Source organism: Rutilus rutilus (assembly GCF_951802725.1).
Source record: "Rutilus rutilus genome assembly, chromosome: 20".
NCBI lineage: Eukaryota > Metazoa > Chordata > Actinopteri > Cypriniformes > Leuciscidae > Rutilus > Rutilus rutilus.
Window position 1 is genome coordinate 1,511,873 of NC_140225.1, and position 20,551 is coordinate 1,532,423.

General features: G+C 40.1%; 1 protein-coding gene across 1 annotated transcript in view; it reads right to left on the bottom strand.

Annotated features, from left to right (window-relative positions):
* Positions 1-18,667, bottom strand: part of hs3st1l1 (heparan sulfate (glucosamine) 3-O-sulfotransferase 1-like1) — a 52,718-nt gene extending 34,051 nt beyond the window's left edge. Inside the window, exon 1 of the mRNA XM_084391658.1 lies at positions 18,353-18,667. The gene's annotated coding sequence lies outside the window, so the exon portion shown is untranslated. The remainder of the gene's footprint in view (positions 1-18,352) is intronic.
* Positions 18,668-20,551: the final 1,884 nt, after the last annotated feature.

Consider the following 20,551-nt stretch of genomic DNA (forward strand, 5'->3'; position numbering starts at 1 on the left):
GTGTGCGGGAAAAATTGAGGGGTTTGTGAGCAAATGAGGCAGCGTTATCTGCACGAAGCGTGCTTGAGTATAATGAAGACGCATCTCGAGAGCAAAGAGTCTTTTAATAACAAAACAGACTGTTTCACTGTATTGTGCACGCTTCAATAAAAAACTGTTCACGTTTGCATGCGTTAAGAGCCTATCCGTGAAGATAGAGGCAGTTATCTCGGGAACGCGAGGTGAATTAGCATGTGGTGCAGAGCGTCGGTCATTGTTTATGGCACTCTATTATTTGGTAATCAGACATTAAATGAGTCATTTCTCTACATTTAAACATTCCAGCCGGTGAGCTAATGGCTTAATCTGACCAACGTGGGTGATTTACCTGTTGTTGAATCTGAATCACCATTAGACGCACTATTCGTGACTGCAAATGAAGCACGAAATAATTTCTAAAAACATGCACTCTGACTCCTGAAAGGTTGACCATTCAGATATATGCATTAATATGCGTTTTATGCTTTCGCCACCCTGTGATATTTGCAGCGTGTGTGACGGTTGTTTCATAAGGCCAATGATTATAAAAGGCTTGAGGCTCCTTTATCAGAGGCCTTTATCAGTTGGTATTTCATATCTATCATATTTTTGTGTCCTTTACACATCACGCTGTCAAAGCGCCAGACAAGCAACCTCCTTCATTATCTTAAAATCTCTAAGGACAAAAAATAAGATCTTTGCACAGTGTCTCATTTCAATGAAATAAATTTAAATCTAAATTAAACCCTAATATATTCCACTCCAGGGGACGGAGGCAGAATCAGGGCATACTTGAAAAACATGTCAAAATCACAATGAGTAAAGTCAACTTTTAAAGTTCAGAAACTTTCATTTGTCAAGGGGTCATGGCTCACTGTTATGCCTATGCCAATCTAAGTTGGAGTAAGTAATTAAAAATCGCAACAACAAAAAAAGATAAAATCACAAAAGATGCAGCGAGATTTAATAAAAAAGGCCTAAACAACATAACTATTACCTAGCTAACACAAATATGTTTTAACGTTAAGGTTAAGGTTTTAACGTTTCTCCCTCATTTCCTTAAGGTATTAAAAGGTTATTTCTAAAATGTTCTCTGAACATTCAAAACAAATAGTTACATTTAAAAAAAATATATATACATAGGATGAACGTCTAATTAAAATATTTCAGGCGATGTGCCACTGTTTTGAGAACATAATTAAAGACCAGATAACTTTAAACGAACGTTACTGGAGGAACGTTTGTTCATAACTTTGAGAGAACTACATTTGAGATGTTTGCTTGAACAACTAGTCATTTAATCATCTAATATTATTTAGGAAGCTCTGTGTAAGCTGGTTTAGAGTTTGTCTGAGCCGATCAGATACAGGTACTAGAGGGTATTAAAGGGGCGGTTGATTATGATTTGACTTTTCTAACTTTAGTTAGTGTGTAATGTTGCTGTTTGAGCATAAACAACTTCTGCAAAGTTACAACGCTCAAAGTTCAAAACAAAGGGAGATATGTGCTTTTATAGAAATCACTTTTTAAGGACTACAACAAACGGCTGGTGGAGACTACACCACATTCCTCCCGGGTTAGTGACATCATGAACCCTAAAATTTACATAAACCCCGCCCCCAGGAACGCGATTTATAGATTATCAAGACAGAATATGCTAATCACTGGCTACACATAAGCCAACTAACCATTCAGAAATGTCCTGTTGCTTCTACATGTTGTCACTTCTTCTAGAGTCTCTTCATCATTGTCTGACTCCGGTTTGAACATAAAAGGCTAAAAGTTTTTGAAATTTTCAGTGCATGTGTGTGTGTGTGTGTGAGGTAAAATAACATGAGCTGTTGTAGCTCCGCCCTCTGCACCGGGAGCAGTGGCTCATTTGCATTTAAAGGAACAGACACAAAACGGTGCGTTTTTGCTCACCCTCAAAAAGTGACAATTTTAACATGCTATATAAAAATATCTGTGGTACTTCACATACACACTCTGGAGACATCAGAGACTTATTTTACATCTTGTGAAAAGTGCATTATACCACCCCATTAAAAAAACAGATTCTTTAAAAGGTGAAATTTTTTTGACACTTGACACTGATGTCTGCGGTACAAACAAGATTGAATTGCACGTTACAAAAATGTAATACTTAAGGGTTTCTTCAAATGTCTAACCCTAAGCATAAGCACCACTAATAATAATGTGACCCTCGTGCCGCTGCTCAAGCACAGCCTTATTAGTGTTTACTTGAGTACTTAAAGATCCAAGATGGCGGCGCGAGTACATCGCGAGGCTCGCGGTCTCTCCAGATTCTGTAATTTAGCAGTATTTTTCTTGCTCATTTCGGGTCTGTTCGTCCAGAACAGTTGTGCCTTAACATCGTACACCCAAGGTGAGCTTTTGGATATTGGTTTGCGAATTTCCGACAGTTTTATGGACAACCTTCGACTCCTTCCTGAGATCGCCAGATCACCCGAGGCTATGCACTCTGCCCGGCCGGGCGGAAGTGCTCGCAGGCGCCGGCGAGATCGTAAACAAAGGCGGGGGAAGCGCGGAGGACTAAGAGCTAAGCTAAAGCTAACACCACACCGGCTCTCTTTACCCAGCATTTTCCTTGCCAATGTACGGTCGCTGTTGAACAAAATGGAGGAGATTCGACTCAACATCACATACAGCAAGAGACTTTTGAACTGTAATGTTCTAATTTTCACGGAAACATGGTTAAACAGCGGAATACCGGACAACGCTATTGAGCTAGCGGGACGCCATACATTCCGGGCGGATAGAACATTACATGGCTCCGGTAAGACCAGAGGTGGTGGATTGTGCATTTACATTAACAAAGCTTGGTGCACAAACTCTGCTATTGTTGGGAGACATTGTTCAGCTAACCTTGAGTTTCTCATGGTTAAATGTAGACCGTTTTATCTACCGCGGGAGTTCACTTCCACTATTATAACTGCAGCCTATATTCCCCCGGATGCTGATGCCAAGTTTGCTATGAAAGAACTTCACGCAGCCATCAGTAAACAACAGACCGTTCACCCGGAAGCTGCGTTTATTGTTGCGGGTGATTTTAATCATTCAAACTTAAAGTCAGTGCTACCGAAATTTCACCAGCATGTTTCCTGTCACACCAGAGGAAACAAAACCTTAGACCATGTTTACACAAACATGGCTGAAGCTTACGTCGCGACACCCCTCCCCCACTTGGGACAGTCAGATCACCTTTCTTTGTTCCTCACCCCCAAATATGCACCTCTGATCAATCGCGTGAAGCCATCAGTGAAGACCATCAAGGTGTGGCCTGCGGGGGCAGATTTCTCACTCCAGGAAAGGTTTCTACACACAGACTGGAGTATGTTTGCTTCTCAAGCCACCAGTGGCTCTCACACGGACATTGACTGCTACACCTCCTCTGTACTGGATTATATTAATACCACCATTGACAGTGTTACAACCCAGAAGCAGATCACCACATACCCAAATCAGAAGCCATGGATGAACAGGGAAGTGCGACTCCTATTGAAGACACGCAATACTGCCTTCAGATCAGGAGATGCACAAGCCTATAGCACATCCAGAGCAAATCTGAAAAGGGGCATCAAAGAGGCCAAGCACTGCTACAAGCTTAAGATAGAGGGACACTTTTCCAACGCTGACCCTCGGCGCATGTGGCAGGGCATTCAGGCCATCAGTGACTACAAACCCTCTCACTCCACCCCCGCAGCCACTGATGTCAACTTCCTGAACGAGCTAAATGACTTTTATGCTCGCTTTGAAAGAGACAACAGAGAAACTGCCACCAAGCTCAAATCCTCAGCTGACCACCCACCGATCACACTCTCCTCCACAGATGTCTGCAATGCACTGAGCAGGATCAGCGCGCACAAGGCTGCTGGACCAGACAACATCCCTGGACGCGTACTCAGGGCATGTGCGGAGCAGCTCGCTGGGGTTTTTACAGACATTTTCAACCTGTCTCTTGCCCAAGCAACTGTACCAACATGCTTTAAATGCACTTCCATTGTGCCAGTGCCAAAACACTCCAGCCCGAAGTGCCTTAATGACTACCGCCCTGTAGCACTCACACCCATCGTAATGAAGTGCTTTGAGCGGCTGGTCCTGGCACACCTAAAAGACTCTCTACCATCCACATTGGACTCACACCAGTTTGCCTACCGTAGCAATAGGAGCACAGAGGATGCAGTCTCCATGGCACTGCACTCTGTGCTCACACATCTGGACAATAAGAACACTTATGCACGCATGCTGTTTGTTGACTTCAGCTCAGCATTCAACACTGTCATCCCAACTAAGTTAATAGCCAAACTTGGAGACCTGGGCTTCAACACCTCCATGTGCAACTGGATTTTGGACTTCTTGACCAACAGACCCCAGAATGTTCGATCAGGCTCCAACTGCTCCACATCCATCACACTCAACACTGGTGTACCACAGGGCTGTGTGCTAAGCCCGTTCCTCTACTCCCTCTTCACCTCCGACTGCAAGCCTGTGTACGGATCTAATTCCATCGTCAAGTTTGCGGACGACACTACGGTGATTGGTCTCATCAGCAACAACGATGAGACTGCCTATAGGGAGGAGATCAAGCACCTGGCCACATGGTGCACCGAAAATAACCAGCTCCTCAACACCACCAAAACGAAGGAGCTCATCGTGGACTTCAGGAAAGTGTCAAGAGGCACACACGACACCATCCACATCAATGGAATGGCTGTTGAGCGTGTCTCCAGTTTCAAGTTCCTGGGGATCCACATCTCGGCGGACATGACCTGGACAACCAACACCTCCAGCCTGGTCAAGAAGGCTCACCAGCGCCTCTTCTTCCTGAGGACACTGAGGAAGAATCAGCTTTCCTCCACTATCCTGGTGAACTTCTATCGCTGTGCAATAGAAAGCATCCTGACCAACTGTGCTACAGTGTGGTATGGGAGCTGTTCTGTTGCAGAGCGCAAGGCACTGCAGCGGGTGGTGAAAACCGCCCAGCGCATCACTGGGACTCCACTACCTGCCATCGAGCACATCCAGAGGAAACGCTGTCTGCATCGAGCTCGCAGCATCCTTAAGGACTCCTCTCACCCAGCCCACAGACTGTTTTCTCTCCTGCCTTCCGGCAGGCGTTTCAGGTGCCTCCGGACCAGGACCAGCAGACTAAAGAACAGTTTTTTCCCCAGAGCTGTCTCTTTATTAAACTCTAACCCTCATTGATCCCACTCCCCTCATATACTGATTGACTCTCCTCTCCCTCCTCACACCTGCCTCCATTTTGTATTTGCAATACTATAATGTTCATTTGCACTGCTGACTGTTATTACAGTAACAACTGTTTACATATGCATCTTGCACTACTACCTTGACTGGAATATGCTCATTTGCACTGCCGACTGTTTATTTACAGTACCGACTGTTATATATACATTGCAATATCGTACCTTAACTGTAATATGCAATTACTTTCCACTGCACTCACTCGGATAGCTTCTGTCCAAACTTTATTTGCACTACTTTAAATCCATTGTTATACTGCTCATTAGCCTAACTTATACATATATCTATTTGTAAAATTCTGTTTATAGTAATATCCATCTGTATATTATGCTCACATTCTGTTTATAGTAACAGCCATCTGTATATATATTCATAGTACATATCTATCTGTAAAATTATGTTTATAGTAACAGCCATCTGTATATTATATTCAGTACATATCTATCTGTAAACATTCTGTTTATAGTAATAGCCATCTGTATATTATTATATTCAGTACATATCTAGCTGTAAATTCTGTTCACAGTAATAGTTATCTGTATATTATATTCATAGGACAATCTATCTGTAAATTTTTGTTTATAATAGTATTCAACTCTATATTTATTCAGTACATATCCATGTTCTGCACTTATGAACCACTGTATATCCTGCACTTGCTGCTATTGCACTTCTGGTTAGACCTAAACTGCATTTCGTTGCCTTGTACCTGTACTTGTGTAATGACAATAAAGTTGAATCTAATCTAATCTAATCTAAAGGTTTTCTCTCTCCTACTGAGGCAGTTTCGCTGGAGTCTTCCAGCTTTACCTTCTCCACCGTTCCATGAAAAAGCCTTTTATGAAAGCCTGAAAACAAAAAATAATAAATAATGAATCCAGTAACACAGAATGGAAAATCCAAGACGTGCAGCATAATAAAGTAAGCCGCAAAATCAAATGACTGCTGTTTCTATGAGCTTTAATCTCTGGGTAATTTCATTTCACACAACACAGTACTAAACACTGCAACACTAGAACAATATTTTGGCTCCTGCTTCTCGCAGGTATTTGAGAAATGGAGCCATTAAACACACACCTATTGTTTAATTGTGTAGCTGAATAACAACATGTGGAATAAAGCGATAAAGAACAACCCAACATGCGGTAAAGGAGGCTTTCTCTCTGATCCGGAGAATAAAAGTATTTTTCGCTCATCAAGTGGAATGATAAATTCCCCCCATAATGCATCTGCCGCAGAATTCGTGATGAAAACATATTTTAAATTAGGTGTCAAAAGCCTCATACTCAACAACTCCCTCTCAAACTGCACTCCAAACGCGCTTTCGTCCAATTATTTGAAAATGACAGCAAATTGAACAGAAGAAAGCACAAAGCCGTCATCCCGAGGCTCACATCCAGGAAGCCCCATCGGAATACATATACCATTAATGAGTCTGTCCCATCAGCGCGGCTCATGTGAGATCATCAGATGCTGTGCGAGTTTATGCGAGGAAACGCAATCAATACACTTACATCCAGATGCACTGCACAGCCATCGTAAGACTGGCGACGGGAATCATTATTCTGGTTCCGATTTCAGTTCTGGCTCTTTAAAAGGATAGTTCACCCAGGAATAAACAATCTGACATCATTTACTCGTCATTGTGTCATTCTAAACCCGTATGACTTGATTTCTTCTGAAGGAGATGTTGAGCAGAATGTTCACGCTGCTCTTTAACATGCAATAACCGGAAGCTCCAAAAATAGCTTTGTATAAACAGCACACCAAAGTTTGAGCCATTATGCATTCATATTTTTGCTCTCCAATCATATTCATGTTTACAAACAGTATAATCAATACATACAGTATAATCAATACATACAGTATAATCAAATATATATATAAAGAGTTCATATGCAAAAGCCTCTAAGTGCCATCTGAAATTTTCTTCTAGAATGATAATTTTTATCAAGCTTGTATATTTAAGTTCAGTAATTTCATTTAAATGGCAATGAAAATTACCTATGAATTGTCATTTAAGTGAAATTACTGAACTTAAATATACAAGCTTGATAAAAATTATCATTCTAGAAGAAAATTTCAGATGGCACTTAGAGGCTTTTGCATCTGAACTCTTCATATATACTGTATATCTATATACATACACTTTTCAATTGTAGTCTTTAAAAAAGGCATCTGAAGTGCAATGTATTGTTGTCAAAACATTTGAGATGCATATCGATACTGAAATATCTGAAGCGCTTTCAATACTCATTTTCCGCAGAATAGATCCACAATACCAGCTCTCTCTCTAATCTCTCCGACAGCGAGTTACACACAAACCCGCCTCCACTCACTCACCCGTTTCATTTGCTCCGGATGAATATTGTTGCTGTCACAGGGCTTGAATTTCAGGGTCGGATTTGCAAGTATTGCGCATTATTTTACTCATTCATGCAGATTTTGAGCGCACACATGAAGCCGCCTCTCTTTTCACTGCTAATGCGTAAAATACTGCAAACAATAATGTCAAATGCTGGTTTTGGTGAGTATTGATGTAAACACAGTCAGTTCTGTTTTAAGTGAACATAAACAGTTGAGAAATAAAACGCATGTAATGGTATAATGGATCCGTGTGTCAGGTGTTATTCGTCTGGCAAATCCGCCGTTATAATAGCAATCCGCCATGGAACATGCACGCCTGCTCTTAAAGGGAATGTAAGATGTCGCTCTGATTGGTTTATTTCACGTTACGCCCAAACCACACCTATGAGTAATGAAGCTACTGAAGACCAACACATTTTAGATTTGCGTCGGGATCCGCCCACAAAGTTACTTGCGTTTCGCGTTTGATACTTGCGTTTCAGACCATTAAAATAGGGCCCTATATCTGCTAACACTTTATTTAGCTTCTTCCCAACACATTCTACTGACTATAAGTATCTTTGCAAGCACGTCAACTTATTCTGCTAACCCAAACCCCTAACCTAACAGTCTGCTAAAAGGCTACTAATGAGAGTTAGTTGACATGTAGTTGCAAAGTTACTTATATTCAGTAGAATGTCTAAAGTGCACAGTCGAAATGAGTGTAACTTTTGAATATGTACATTATACAGTAGATTTTCATTGAGTAATGACTTAAATTTGGGTCTGTTCCATAGACAAAGATACTGAACAGCTTCAGAAGACTGGAATATATATGGACCACTGTTTAATAGTGTACTTCTGAAGTTTGACAGGCCCCTTTTTGACCAATTCATTGCAAAATGACCAGCTAATAAGAGTTGGGACAGTGGGAAAGATGCAAACAGATGCGGTTTTGTTGTCTTGTTTTCGCTTTTGACACATTCAATCTAATCTCACACTCACATAATTTTAATTTTAGCACAAGACAGCATCAAAATAATTCACTTTTGGTATTTTTTTAAATCTGTACTTAAGGTGAAGGTGGTAAAGAAAAGGCCTGAGTTCTCTCATGAATAATTCAGTTAGGCTAAAATATGCAAATCTATGTATTAGCCTAGTTATGCTCCACGCCGTAACTTACAGCACGTTATCTATTATATATGAACGAGAGTTGGAATGGACGACCGGTTGGCAGCTATAACTTCACCGGGTCCCCACGCACACACCCTCGCAGAGCTAAAGACGCTGGATAACTTGTGATCCAGCTCCAAAATGCTAATGTCTACTTGACTAATAAATGACATCCTGTGAGAATTAGCTAGTAGTACGCGGATATGTCTTGCAGCTATTAAAGACAATGATGTTGTTAGGTTTGGGAGGCTTGTGAGATGGACTGAGGCGAAGCATAGCGCTGTAGCTAATCCTTCCATTTTCCCTACAGGGCTAATCAGGAATCTGCTCCGACTGATCCCATCCATCTACATCTGAAGCAATTTAACAGAAAGAGTTCACTAGGAGTCTCAGCGGGCACCAAATGAGCCGAATCTAGGCCAAACTTTTTAAAGACATGTATGGCTAAGTTAATATGTGGGCTGTGGAGGAAAAATGTTTAACATGCAAAAGCACGAACATTTTCACGAGCAGATGCAAGTGTTCAGCAACTTTCAGTTCCCACTAGAGAATTACTGGCTGCTGAGAGCATGAGAACATCGGAAATGAAGAGATATGAGAAACTAAAATGTTAATAATCGTGCATATTATTGGCCATATGCAGTTCATGGTAATTATTAATACATGTCAATGTTTGTGTGTTACAATGGTGTTGCAATGGTAAAACTTAGTCCCAAAGCACTGGTGTTGGTAGCGATGTCAATTTACATACATTTCCATTGATCGTTGTTTAAATTAACCATCAATTATCTAAAAAAAATAAATAAAAAAGGTTAACCTTAACCTCTTAAATCCAAATTGGGGGGCACTACTAAATTACTTAATAACTTTTATTAACCAACACAAAGTACATGTCGTTTTAAAGCCTAAAATCTTGCCTTTACAGTGAATATAGGAAATATGATCATCACTTAACAAGTGCTTTTAAAATCACTGACATATTAGAAGTGGAAAAATAAAAATATGTACATGAAAAATGAAAATATGATCTGTAAAATCATAGTATGGACTTATATGATAAAGTATAAGTCTTTATCATAGCGATATTTATGTCATATCGATGAAGATGTCTTATCTAGCAGAATACATCAAGCATATTTGTTTCAGTTAAGAGACCAAACTATACCAAGTATTTGTATGAGCCGGCACACATGTAAATAGTATACACAGGATAGTATACACATTGCGCTATGTGTTGCTTTTTAACTTGAAACATTAGTAATCCATAGTAGATCACATATCTTTATTTAGAGCAGGTGGTCTCGAACAAGCCCAAGCACAGCATAAGACGATGTGTGGATCACAAGGAGTGATATACAAAATATTTTTTTTATTTCGTTCTGTAACGTAGTAAAGAGGAAGGGATTACTCGTTCACCCGCGCTCTGCTTCGCTTGGCTTAAACTGTTTCCCTATGCACGTTTCCATTACAGATTTGCGCTGTAATTTCTAAATATCGACAAAAAACAATTGCGAAATGACGGTGTTTCCATTAACTGATGTTATGCGACTAAAACTTCCATTTTTCCTCTCGCGATAATCATTCCAGAAATCATGGCGACGGACGTTGGTAGGTTTACATATATCCCAGCCACTGCACTAGCCATTATTATTAATAGAAGGAGATGTATGTGTGTTATCCAAGCATTAATGGCAAGGAAAGACCCTTATACTTGTGAGCAGCACATATGAGGAGTTTCTGGGTGTTTCTCCCTCATTTCTGCTTCGATGTCTTGATTGTGGCATTTATTTTATGTTTAGAATCCAGTATTCCTGTAATTCTTCTGTCTTATATGAGTTTAATAAAGAACTCTGTCTCGTATTCTGTCCAAACACACCGCGTCGTCTACGTCAGGTGACCTGTAAATGCGCAAAAACTGTTTCCATTGCAGTTTTGCGAAATATTTCTTCTTCGAATTGCCTGAAAAACCTCCTCATGCGAGCGGAAAAACTTTTTTGCGCAAAATGTACGTGTTTCTATTGGGCGTATTTTCAATTCGCGCAATTTGAAGGTTAACGGAAACGTGGCTAGTGACATGCTGCTTTGCTAAAGCAATAGGACTTCCAGGATCCAATCGCATCTCGCAGTGTTTTACAACGTCATTTGAAAGTTTAACCAATGGAAACTGGATCTTGGGTGTAGTCAAGGTAAGTCAAGTCCCCTTCATTTATATAGCGCATTTAACAATATATGAGGGGTAGGGATAATGTGTAGAGACCAATCAGACACTGGAGCGCGCTTGGATTGGCTCAATTGCTCACATTGACAGGTCTTGATTTACTGTGCTCAGGGGCGGACTGGCCATCTGTGTGATCTGGAGAATCACAGAACGGCCGGTACTCCAGGACGGCCGGCGGGCCGGCCCACCACCCGCCACGCACGCACGCAGTCATCACCTGTTTCTTTCCCCCACTAATCTGTTTCACACTCCAGTACTGTAGGTGGCAGCAATGCACCTTTAAGTTGGACTGCAAAAAAAAATTTGCGGCCGTGGCCGCCAAGTAAGAAGAAGAAGGAGGAACAAACCAACAGCAAAGACGTTAGATAGAAGCATAGAAACAAACAAACAATATGCATAACGCGACCGCGGGTAAAAAACAGAAAGAAAAGGGTGGGGCTAGGGATGATGTTAGGAAGTGATATTCAGGTTGCTACATTTTTAATGATTACAGTAGTTAAAACAGCTAAACTTCAACATTTTAGCTGTAAAATGCCACATGCAGTAGCTAATATTAAGAAATATGTTGTGCTTTTACTTTTAAAAATGTTGGTAACATTACAGTTAATGCTTACAAACTTTGAAGATTTTGAATACAGAAGTTACATAATGGTGTATTTTCATTTAGATGTGGTATTATTATTTGTGCAGTAAGATTTATTACTGCATAAATTAATTAAGATGATTAAGTAATAAATTCATTTTAAGACAGCATGGAATAGATTGTATAATATGCTGTTATAACAGCATATTATATAATCTATTCCATGCTATTTTGGAATAAGTTTTTTTTTTCATGTATCAAAATTAATCTAGAATAATATGCTTTTAACACAACATCTAGTCATCAGTGCTATTGCTATAATTTGGATAGTATAGTATCATGAGCCACAATTAAAGTCTTGTGACACTCATGCCAGGCGTTATTGTTGTTGTTGTCGAGTTTCCGCACGCCGATTGCTTTGGGCCGGGTCAAAGTCCAGGGCCGTTTTTTAGTCCCAGTCCGTCCCTGACTGTGCTGGATGATCGTCACTCATCAACCAGGATCTTATTACTTGTTATGTACTTTTATTGTGCCGTTTACACAAGTAAGTAATTCTTATGTTCAGTAAAATCACTAGTTTATTGTTTAAAGGGTTTTTTGGACGATTGGTTAACCATGTTTCGAAATATACGGCTTGCCTACCTAATCCATTGCATGTCTGGAAGACATTTTAAAGTTCCCCTGTAACCAATAATTGTATCCCTTAAAACTCATCTTTGATCACCAAAATGACATATTTAAATGTTTTTTCCTTGAAAAAAATGTGTCTTAATGCCTTAAAATAGCTTGAATGTAACTCGACACCCTTGCCTCATTTAGTATTCGCGGTTCTATGAATATGCGAATGAGCCCCGCCTCCACTCACTCACTCAGCTCAGAGATCCACTGGCTGACGATCACACGTTGATCTGATTGGTTACAAGGTAGTTTGTGACGTCAGAAACACCAGCGATTTCAAAGCGTGTTTTTGAGACTGTCTTTGGTTCACTGCAGTTTTAAGGAGGAAATACTCAGCAATGCTGTCGACTTATGAACTTACACATGCTTTGTCTTAAAGCACATTAAAAACACCACATAGACACATAAACAACATAAAAAAAATTAAATAAATTAAATGATCAACAATTAATCGTTAGCATCCCTAGTTGCTGGGTATGCCATGATTGATTAGCCAATGCCCGACAGTTGTTGCAGCATTTGTTGTTTATAAAACAGCAAGGTGCACAAAACGCCCCGCCATCTGCGGCCGAAACTGTGTGCTTAGCTTCTTTTGGATGTTGAAAGGGTCCATAAGTCAGAGAATCGGGCTCACACAAAGGCTGCCTTTAAGCACTGTTAGATCTGAGAGGAAAAGCAAAGAGCATCCCTCAGGGGCTAATCTGTATTTGCCCAGTTCAGCATTAACCATATAAAAGAGAGTTCAATAAGTCGCAGAACAAAACTCAGCTGAGAGCCCTGACGTGTCTGGCCCGAGGGCGTCGCATGAGTTACACACCGCCAGCAGCAAGAGCTCACACACCCATGACAAATGACTCCTCTAGTCATGGCATATTACCATGCTCTGTGCCCGTCTCTGAAGAAGCCTGCCAGGTGCAGAAACATCTCATTCTTGTAGCACTAAAATATTTTGATGTATTATTCATTTAGGGTGTAGTCCCTCTCATTGCAATGCAAAATGAGTTAAATGAGGCGAATCTCACGAAACCTGTCACAAACACGTCTAGATCATATTTCACCCCCCGAATCGAAAGAAAAAAATAAGATATTGTATTATGCACAAAGGAAATGAAGCCTATTTTAGGAACAGATTTTTTTTTTGCAACTTGCATGCCAATAAAGCACTAATTCTTCATGGAAAAATATTCTCGTCCATGTAATGCAAACAAAATAATGATTTATTATTTCAAATAAAAATGCACTGAATAACACTTTACGATAATGCTCCATTTTTTTATATTAGTAACTACATTAACATGAACTAACAGTGAAAAGTACTTCTAAAGCCTTTAGTATTGCTAATTTCAAAATTTGCTGATGCATTATTAAAATCAAAAGTTGTATCTAAGGTTCATTAGTTAACATTAGTTAACTACCTTAGTTAACATGAACTAAGAATGTATTTTTATGTATTTTAACAGCTGTATTTTTATTAACTAACATTAACTATTATAATAACAAATGTATTGCTCATTGTTAGTTCATGTTAGTTCACTAATGAACCTTATTATAAAGTGTTACCAATATTATTTAATGGACATGAGTGGACATGAACTAACAATGAACAGTTGAATTTGCATTAACTAACATCAACAAAATGTATTGCTCATTGTTAGTTAATGCATTAACAAATGTAATCTAATGGGACCTTGTTGTGAAGTGTTACCCATTCATGCTCACTCTTCTTCTGATTTTGGGGTGAAACACGACCAGGACATTTTATAGTGCGATTCACCCGAGAAGAGACTCGAGCTAAAACAGCAGATTTAAAACAAATTGTCTGGCAAGATTTCTCCCAAAAACCACCAAGACATCTGGAGCGCAAACTCAATCTGCTCCTGGAACAACTGTACGTCTGTGCGTCCCAACTCCAGCAGGAGAATATTAATTATCAGCAGACATTAAGGCCTGCAGATTGAATCTGGCACACATTAAAGTCGAGCATGTTACCACGACGGACCTCCTGAGGGGAAAGACGTCTACATTTTCTCTCCCCAAAAAAAAGAGCAGAATACATTTACATGCTTAACAATGTGCCATTCCCTCAGCTAGCAATTTTCCTCTTTTAATTCAACTAACACAATCTCATCAAATATTAATATCGCTCTTGAGTCGTCTCTAACGGAATGCAAGAGAAAATGAAAGGATGATTATGGAGGAATAAAACAAATAACTAAAAATGCTTCCGTTCGAATGAATCCAAGCGAGCGTGAACACGATCCACTAAGATTTGCTCTTATCAAGGACGCAGTGCTTTGCATCTTCATGTTCGGTCTGGTATTATTAATGCAATTTTGCTTTCCTAATCATGTCTAACAGAAAAATACATTTGATGCCGTTTTCAATTTAGCGCAGCATGTTCTTTTAAACACTGCAAATTTCTTTCTGTAATTAGGTAATTAGCTGTTCTAATCTCTAAACTTTTAATCTAATAAAGGAAATGCGTGCGTTCCAATGCGATTCATGTCAATTCTGGCTTTCTCTCTGTAATGCCGGCACCTAAACAAAGCATGAGAGAAATCGTTTGGTCGTCTCCGAAACTGTGAGGCATTTACAGAACTCGGTGGAGTATGAAAATAATGAGTAAAGTTTTCTCTTTCCCTGCTTGAACATTCGCTTGGCCCGCACAACTACAGTCTTTGGCCCTGTGTTCAGAAATGCATAATAATCTGGCCAAATTTTAATCTACCGCAAGTGATGTAACTTTATAGCCGATATAAACACTGGAGTAAACCTCAACCCCTGCCTTTAACTCAAAACAGTGTTTATGTTCTCTCAATAGTCTAGTTTAGTGGGATCAGCAGCTGTCCACGACTCTGAAGTGCATCCACGTTTGGTTTCTCTGTGCCAAAGTATTGGACATCTGAAGCATTACTGCATTCACAACAGCGTGCGTTAAGCATTTCGTTCGACTCGTGGACATCTCAGCACTCGTGCGTATCGCTGGGACACGGGCTTATTTTAACCATTCCCCTGGAGACAGTTCAAATCCAATGCTCTCACAGCCATTAAAAATGAATCATATGTGGCACAGTTACATTTACTGTACTTCAAACAGAATGAGACATAGGTTGCATTAATGCACTTAATGGAGTAGGTCACTTCAGAATTAAAATTTCCTGATAATTTACTCTCCCTCCACGTCATCTAAAATGTTCATGTCTTTCTTTCTTCAGTCGTTTTTGAGGAAAACGTTCCAGGATTTTTCTCCATGTAGTGACTTCAATGGGGTCCAAATGTGAGTTTCAGTGCAGCTTCAAAGTCTCGACACGATCCCAGCCGAGGAATAAAGAGTCTTATCTAGACAAACCAGCGGACATTTTATAACAATAATAAGCATTTATATACTTTTTAACCACAAATGCTCGTCTTGCGACTTCACGCATTAACGTAATCACGTTGGAAAGGTCAGGCGGTGACCTGACGTACGGTGAAAAACTCGACCGACATCATTGGTTTACCTTTTATTTACTTAACTTTTTTGTAAATGGCGTTTGACTTAAAGTCCCTGCACACGGAGTCCGAAATATTTGCATGCGTTTTTCCGTATTCGTGATTCGGTGGCTCTGAAATGTCAAAACACCATTCGAAATGCTTGCTATACGGGTGCGAAAAAAGCAGAAAATCGAACCTGATCCGAATTTTTTTATGACGGACGAAAGTTTCGGAGGCAGTGAGCAAGCGTGATTGACATAACGTGAGGTCGTATTTATTTTTTAACGTACGAAAATTTCGGATGCGAATTTCGGCCTTTAGTCTTTGCACGTTCACTTTGTAAACACTAGGACTGTTCTTCCTCCTACGTCACGCTAAGATAAGATGAGATAAGACTCTTATTCCTCGGCTGGGATCGTGTCGAGACTTTGAAGCTGCACTGAAACTCACATTTGGACCCCATTGAAGTCACTATATGGAGAAAAATCCTGGAACGTTTTCCTCAAAAAACTCAATTTCTTTTCCGACCGAAGAAAGAAAGACATGAACATCTCGGATGACGTGTGGGAGAGTAAACTATCAGGAAATTTGAATTCTGAAGTGAACTACTCCTTTAAGTGAAAGCCTGCTTCAGTAAAACTGTAGGAGCCGCCAGCCTTCCCAAGACAAGCCAGAGGGAATCCAAAAATAAACAGCCACTCATTCTTTTAATTAAAGGTGAATCAGTTGGCCTGTGGCAAAACGCCCCGAACCAAACTCCAAACAAATCATCCATTCTTAAACAGTTCAATACGAGATGACAGCGGGTTACGGGCCAGGAAAGGAGTCTTGGGATGCCTAGAGAAGATTATTGAATGGCTCGATCTGTTCTTTCAATACCCTTGCCACTAACCGTTAAACTTCAGGGGTCCTGTCACATCTCAGCCCATCTAATCGGGGTGGACTTAAACAATGAGACAGGGCTAAACCGAATGCACCTGCAAATGAGAATTGATGTAGTGCGTATTGCCTCTACCTGTGTGATGAATGGGTCTGAGTAAACTACTGGATGTGCTCAGAAGCGTGGACAGCTGGTGAGGGATTGACACGGGAATACGGTGTCTGCTCATTCCCGCTTTCCTGTTAGACCCTAAATAGCAGCCCGAGACAAAGCAGCGCTACAACAATCCAGGTTTCAATTACATGCTGATGAATTCCTGAGACATTAATGAGGAGAATTAAGCAAAGAAAGTGCATGCACTTGAAACCGCAATGCTCAATATCAGACCGGTTTCAATGACTCGTGACTCGCAAAACTTTCAACTTTATGCAAACGGATTTGCTGAACTGGCATATTAGAAATCCCTTAATTGCCTCGAGGCAAGACAAAGCATCAATTGACTGTGTTTACATGCATGGATCCATGTCAATTCATAATTTATATAAGGAGGAAGTCCATGTTTGTTGCCTAATATGTTTACTTGAATTGCATAGAGATATGAGAGTGAAAGAAAATTATAAATATTCAATATGCAAAGAAATGCAAATATTGTGAAGTATTGTATAATATAGTCTTCCCTATCAAAAGTAATACCACTGTGGCGCTTTTTGCATTATTTTGGAGTACCATGGCACATAAATATGATAATCATCCAATACCATCATATACACATCAAAATACCATTATAAAACCATCTTACGCCATCACTGGTAATGCCTAAATCATTTTTTTGAGAGGAATATAAACAAATCATGAGAAAACAATAATTGACTATGGCTGTTTTGGTAATATCTTGTTTTATTGGACATGTATTAATTTGGATCACCATGCAAATGCCATGGTATATGAATATATTAATCCTAAAGTGCCATGGTATTACCATCACTGTACATCTACACTAATCTCTTGAAAATGTAATACAAAACAATCATGACTTCAGCAAGAAATCAATGTGCAATGGTTTCCGGATACTGAACCATGGTTTGGTATTTCCTTACATATAGGAGGACCATTAAAATACCATGGTACATAAATACGGTAATCGTTCAGTACCATGTTATTTTTACCATCACTGCACCATAGTACTACCACTCTACTAATAAGTATTAATACAACACAATAATGACCTCAGCAAGAAAGCAATTTAACAGTGTTTCTGGATACTGTACCATGGTTATATTGGTAGTACCATGGTATTTCCTTGCGTACATTGGAGCACCATGCAAAAACAAGGGTAAATGAATATGGTAATCATATCAAAGTACCATGATACTGCTACATTACTAGTAAGTATTAATACAAAACAATCATGACCTCGGCAAGAAAGCAGTTTAACAGTGTTTTTGGATATGGTTCTAATTTCTTTACGTAAATTGAAGTACCATGCAAATACCATGGTACATCATTCAGTACCTTAATGTATAACTAAGAACCACAGTATTACGATGCCATCACTGTACCAGGGTACAGTACTTTTAAAACCCATCGTTCTAGTATAAAACATTTAAAGCAGTTATTTCCCGTAGTAAAGCATGATCCATAAATCCCGCACACATCAGTGTTTAATGAATGTTCTGCAGGTGAGAGAGAAACGCACCTGTGTTTCCTCGCGTGCGTCGAGCTGAGGAATCCATCGCTCCGCGTCCGGCGCGCGTCTCTCTCGCGCACACGGGAACTGTTCTGGTCTAGCGCTTCGGTTAGGTTCGGTTCGGTTCTCTCACTGTCGTGTCTCCTCTCGAAGTGTCGTTTCCTCCTAAAGAAGAGCGGAACTAAATCACATCACTCCTTCAGGTCCAGCAATGCTGTTTCTCCACACGCGCTGAGCGCGAGACTGACGAGCACACAGAGAGACGCGCGCGGAGTTCACTGGCTATGTGCGTGTGTGCGCGCGACCGCGTCTGTGTGTGTGTGTGTGTGTGTGTGTGTCTGAGGGAGGAGTCGTTTTGATGCGCGCACAACTCAAACAATCTCAGTGTGTGAACTATTAAATATTTCACTGGGGTTCATATCCCAGGTCACATGGGGCTTACTGTTTTTTTTTTTTTTTGCCTAACTTAAGATAATTGCAAATAATATATACAAATCTTAATCCAGCCACTGGTACCTCAATTTCTGTAAATTACGCAAAAATACCTTCTACTACTGTAATGTACTACTACTGTAAGGAAAACTGTACACTCTGCGCATGCGCCGTCGAGCCAAGTGGTCATTAAACCATGTAAATTCAATTTATTACGTAAACTAAAAAGACTATGTTAAACTAAAACGTTCCTATATGCAATCTATGTCATGTCTGTCATTTTGTTTCGTATTGAGCCTATGCAGTTAATAATACATTTTAATGTCACACTTCTCATACTGACACTGAAAAGTGGCATTGATAGCAAATGCAGAGAATATGTTGTAGTAGATGAAAAAAGAAATGCATTAACACATGTGAAGCATCCGCTGCACAGCCTAATACAGACAGATCATTCACCAGTCATTTAAACTATTGATTTTTAAGCAATAAACACCTACTTGTGCATATAGATAACGCACAGGTTCACTGTCGTCTTCCATACGCGAATTATTCTGTCAGCTGCTTACTTTCATTTATTGGATGGTTTGTAATTTGTAAAGCAGTGGTGAGGCCTCGTTGACTGTAAAAATAGATGAACAAGATTCAGTGTCTCATTTAACATCCGAGGCTCACACTTTATGTGTATATCAAAATGAGTCAATATGGCTGATCAATATCTTTCCTGTCCAATTTAGTCACTATCACAAATCCTTTACGCGTCTCCCTTGGCATAGATCATAACTAACAAGTGCAAAGCAGCCTTTCTTTCTTTCTTTCTTTCTTTCTTTCTTTCTTTCTTTCTTTCTTTCTTTCTTTCTTTCTTTCTTTCTTTCTTTCTTTCCTCATTCCTTCCCTCCTTCCTTTCTTCCCTCCTTCCTTTCTTCCTTTCTTCCTTCCTTCCTCCTTCCTTCCTTCCCTCATTCCTTCCTTCCTTCCTTCATCCTTCCTTCCTTCCCTCATTCCTTCCTTCCCTCATTCCTTCCTTCCTTCCCTCATTCCTTCCTTCCTTCCTTCCTTCATCCTTCCTTCCTTCCCTCATTCCTTCCTTCCTTCCCTCATTCCTTCCTTCCTTCCTTCTTCCTTCCATCCTTTCTTCCTTCCTTCCTTCCTTCCTTCCTTTCTTCCTTCCCTCATTCCTTCCTTCCTTCATCCTTCCTTCCTTCCTTCATCCTCCTTCATCCTTCCTTCCTTCCTTCATCCTCCTTCCTTCCCTCATTCCTTCCTTCCCTCATTCCTTCCTTCCTTCATCCTTCCTTCCTTCCTTCCTTCCTTCCTTCCTTCCTTCCTTCATCCTCCTTCATCCTTCCTTCCTTCCTTCATCCTCCTTCCTTCCTTCCTTCCTTCCTTCCTTCCTTCCTTCCTTCCTTCCTTCCTTCCTTCCTTCCTTCCTTCCTTCCTTCCTTCCTTCCTTCCTTCCTTCCTTCCTTCCTTCCTTCCTTCTTCCTTCATTCCTTCAGCTGTAGTTTTATTCATTTATTCAGGTATATACAGTAAAACCATCTCACTGTAAATGCCCTCTGGAAGGATGGGAAAGGATGGGATATTATATGAAATGAATGCATGCATTTGTAGTCATCCTTTTTTTTTTCTTTTTTTTTAAACCATGAATAAAGCTTTCAAATGGGGTCAAATGCACCCAGGAGTGATCTCATAACATATTCAATCTTTCTTGTTTCCCATCCTCAACCCTGTTCCCAGAGTTAGCAGGAATATGTGTCATGAAACACGTCTGCG